The sequence below is a fragment of the Carlito syrichta genome, unplaced genomic scaffold, assembly GCF_000164805.1.
Source record: "Carlito syrichta isolate Samal-C Ts95f unplaced genomic scaffold, Tarsius_syrichta-2.0.1 Scaffold20891, whole genome shotgun sequence".
Classification (NCBI taxonomy): Eukaryota; Metazoa; Chordata; class Mammalia; order Primates; family Tarsiidae; genus Carlito; species Carlito syrichta.
Window position 1 is genome coordinate 270 of NW_006964987.1, and position 4,686 is coordinate 4,955.

The 4,686-nt window shown below is 43.7% G+C and overlaps 1 non-coding gene across 1 annotated transcript; it reads left to right on the forward strand.

The window, feature by feature from the left end:
* Window positions 1–203: 203 nt before the first annotated feature.
* On the forward strand, window positions 204–277 carry TRNAN-GUU. The gene has a single exon. It is a non-coding gene; the product is annotated as a tRNA-Asn (tRNA).
* The last annotated feature ends 4,409 nt before the right edge of the window (window positions 278–4,686 follow it).

Here is a 4,686-nt window from a genome sequence, read left to right on the forward strand (position 1 = left end):
CGCGCGGCTCGGGCCGAGGCAGGCGAGGGGCCGCAGAGGCGGAGGCCGTTCGGCGGCCCTTCCGGCTCCGGACTCGCGCCAGCACGTTGTCCAGCGGGCCGAGCGCCACGACTCACCGCTCTGACGCCTCCGGGGTGCCCCGGGCACGGGTGGCTTGGGGAGTCCGGCGAGTCCTCCCTTCCTTCCGAGCCCGGAGCCGCCGTGTCTCTGTGGCGCAATCGGTTAGCGCGTTCGGCTGTTAACCGAAAGGCTGGTGGTTCGAGCCCACCCAGGGACGTGCAGCTTCCTTCTCTTCTCCCATTGCGAACAGGCACAGGGGCTGGGTTTTGTCTTCCCGGGTTCCCGGCCGCTAATTTGCGACTTACACTCCCGGATCCGGGATGCGTACGTACCCACTTTGGGGGGCCATGAGATTCTGGATCTGCCCTTACCCACTTTGGGGGGCCATGAGATTCTGGATCTGCCCTTCTTGGGTTTGGACAAGAAGGCAAACTGTTTTGTGCCTCAATTTTTTTTTTTTTTTCCATTCACAATAGGAGGCACAGTAGCAGCCTATCTCCAGGACTGACTTGGATGAAGTGTTTGTTTGCTCTATCAGTAATTTGTGGCCAGGGGCACCATTCATCACCGTCATGATCCTCTTCATTACTTTTAAAAACAGCCTTTCTTCCTCAGTTTGTGCATGACTTGTTTGACTCTTCAAAATGTTTCTGTAATGAGGTTGGTTTCTTGGTTTTAGGATTACAAATAATACTGCAATCATTCTTGTACACGTATCTTTGGTCAGTGGTGCAGATATTTCTATAGTGTAAATAACTGAATGTGCAATTGCTACGTTGTAATTTCTATATAATGCTTCTCACTAGAGTTAATTCTGCAAATTTATCTTCCACAGGAGCTGTACCACATTATATTCTAATTTATTTCCAAATTCTATCGATGTCCCTTTCATCATTTACCTGCCATCGTGACAACCTTTCTGTTACAACAAAATATCGATTCATGATATTCTAGTAAGGGCAGTGGTGGTCTCCTGGCTTAATTAAGAGAAGGCATAGCAGAAGGACGTGGTGGACGTTACACACAGGTACTCTGCTGCATATGATGGACAACTAAACTTGTAAGATATTTAAAAGTCCTTGTATATCTGTAAACCTGTTTAATGTGGTGACCAAATCACGCAGTCCCGGGGTGAACTATTTGACGGTTTTCTGACAAGTCACTTATCCAAGGGGAGGAAAATCACAATGGTCCCAGACATTTTTCTTCTTCTCTTTCCTCTTTTCTTTATAAAGCTTGGTGCTGGCTTTCCCTCCTATACAACAGTGAATTAGCATATGCAGACAACCGTCTCTATATCGCTCCTTGACAGATTTTTGTAGGACCTATGTCCATAAAAATCAACCCACCCGACATACATCATTGGAGCCACTAGAACCCTACACCTGACAGGCACCTGGGGCGTACCTGGCCCTTATAGAGCTGTTGGCTCATGTTCCCAGTTTTGTTTTGTCTTTTGTTGAATCTCATGAGCAGAAATTGAGCTCTGTGGCTTTTATATACTAAGTAAGGTTATTGGACAAGTCTTCATCTCTTTCTCTTCTCTCTCTGTTTCTCATTTTCATGTCATTGTTTTCTGCATCAGCATAGGTTTCTGGTTTTGATGTTTTGCAGTGAACTTCCGGTGACAATCTCTGTTGGGTGGTGGTTGACAGGGATTCATTCCCTGATTAGTGGCCCATGTCAGCTAGTCTAGTCTGTGAGTCTGTATTGTCTATTTATTTTCCTGAGGATTTTGGTATTTCCTGATATTTGACATTGAAGCAATGGGAAGTTGTTCCCATCTTATCTTTCTAATGTGTGGTAAAAAATCCTATGGGCCCTATAACTGTCTATATTTGCAAGAGCGGCCTGTCTGTAATAAGGATGATCTTAATGCACAATAGTCCCCTACCCCCACTTTGTTCCATAGGAGCTCTTATCTAATGCTGGCGAGTTTTAACTATATCTCAATAAAGTTGACTTAAAAAGAAAATTTGGGCAGAATGAGGGCACTGGAAACTATCATTCATTTCTGGTAGAAGTACAAATAAGTTCAAAAACTGTAGAAAATTGTTTGGCAATCTCTACCAGTGGTCATACATATATATTGTGACCCAGAAATTCTACTTTTAGCTGTACACCTTAGACTTGTGCTTTCCAGTATGATAGCTACAAACCTCATGTAGCTATTGAACACTTAATATGTTGCTAGTGTCACGTGTTGTAATGATAATTTTTAAACATATCGAGTTGAACAAATATTGTTCAGATAAATTTCACCTCTTTTTACTTTTTAAAACATACTAGAAAGTTAAAAAGTATATATGTGGCTCGTATTGTATTTCTATTGGAATGTGCTATCTCAGAGAAATGCGTGAATTTACCAAACGGCATGTAAAATAATTGTCATGTTTATTCACAATATTCCCAAATTGGGAACAATTCAGATGTCTGAGGAAAGAAAAGACCTTTTATCTGAGGAATATGAGCTCTTTCCAATTATTAGACCCCATGAGGCATTAAAAGGAGACAGCATTCATGTCTGTCGAAGCTGTTTGCTGTTACCACAAGTCGCTATGAATTAACCCCATAATGCTGCATTGGACACTCACTACATATTACACTCTACCCCTTGACAATGTATAGCCAATTACTGATCGATGTTATTTCTCAATGAGAATTCCTGACAGACAACTTTTTATCAGCCCACCCCCTGTCCTCACTTTTTGCCTTTAAAAACTTGTTTGTAACAAAGTTCAAATGGATCTCATACCCAAGGTTATTTGGATGTGAGTCTTCTGGGCCAGCTGTCCTCACGTTGGCTAAAGTAAACTCTTTAAACCATAATTTGCCTGAGCCTCTTTCTTGTAGGTCAATATTTCTGGCTCTGTGAGCAGGATTCAAGGTGAGTCACCCAGAACCACCTGATTGTCATCCCAAAGACCACCAGGATGGCTAAAAAATGGAAAGGAGAATTTTACTGGCAATATCACTTTGCAGTCTGGGAGGAGACAGTCACCAAAGGTGCTCTCTCTTCAAAGAAGGGGCAGATAAGTTTTTATGCCTCACAGGGTCTGTATTACATACCAGAGTCATACATATTATAGCACACTTACCTGGACTCCACTTGGATTTGCTTTTATCTGTGGAGATATCCATGGGCCTATACATGTCATTATCCATGGGCCTATAAATGTCTAAAGGCATGGAATGATGAAAGGCAACGTCTTTTAAGACATTTTCTCTAAAACAGATTGCCAATCTACTTTAGATGGAGATTCTATTGGGAGAAAACCAGATAATTATCTGCTTTGCGATCAGAAAGATACCTCCATGCATTTTGGGGGGAGAATATTTTTCCCTTGGTGGGGTTGTTGCTTCCCATGAACACAGAATTAGAAATCTCTCTCTCTCTCTCTCTCTCTCTCTCTCTCTTTCTTTTTATTTTGAGTCAGAGTCTCACTCTGTCACCCAGGCTGGAGTGCAATGGCATGCTGCTCACAGCCCACCCAGCCTCAACCTGCTGGGCTCCGGTGATCTCTTCATCTCAGCCATCCAAGTAGCTGGAACTACAGATGTGTACCACCATGCCCAGCTGATTTTTTAATTTACTGTAGAGACGAGATCCCACTATGTTGCCCAGGCTTGTATTGAGCCCACAGCTCAGGCGATCTTCTTGTCTCTATCTCCCAAAGCGCTGGGATTATAGGCCTGAGCCACTGTGCCCGGCTAGAAATCTTTCTATAATTTAATCTTAATTTAATCCCAGTGATTTGGGAGACTGAGGTGGGAGGATTACTTGAGATCAGGAGTTGAGACCAGTCTCGACAACATAGAGACCTTGTCTCTATACAATTTTTAAAAATTAGGCCAGGCATGGTGGCTCACACGGTGGCTCAAGCCTGTAATCCCAGCACTTTGGGAGACCAAGGCGAGAGAACTGCGTGAGCCCAGGGGTTTGAGACCATCCTGGGCAACTTGGTGAGACCTCGTCTCTACAATATATCAAAAAATTAGCAAGGCGTGGTAGTGCACGCCTGTAGTTCCAGCTACTGGGAAGGCTGAGGCGGAAGGATTAACTGAGCCCAGCAGGTTGACGCTGGGGTGGCCGTGAATGTGCCACTGCACTCCAGTCTGGGAGGCAGAGTGGGAATCTGACTCAAAAAAAGAAAAAAAAAAAAAAAAAGCCGGGAATGGTAGCCTCTAGTCCTCAGTACTCACACTTGGGAAGCTGAGGATCGCTTGAGCCTCAGAGTTTGAGATTACAGTGAACTGTGATGGCAACACTGCACTCCAACCTGGATGACAGAGCGAGACTCTGTCAAAAGGAAGAAAGAAAGTGAGAGAGAGGAAAGAAAAAAAAGAAAGAAAAGAAAAGAATGAAAGGAGAGAAATATTGGAGATGAAACTGCCTCCTCTTTTGCAGCTAAACAAAAAGCTATTAATTTGTTGGCGAAGGTTGCACCATATAATCACTTTGCTTTAGATGATATATTAGCTGAGCCGGGAGGTGTGTGTGGTGGCAAATACCTCTTGTATGTACATAAATAATTCTCATGAACCCTATAGAGGCCAAGGGAGCGCTTTCCCCTTGGCCCTCTAAAGCTTTGCTAAAAATGAATGGGCAGATTAATAGGAGAAAAA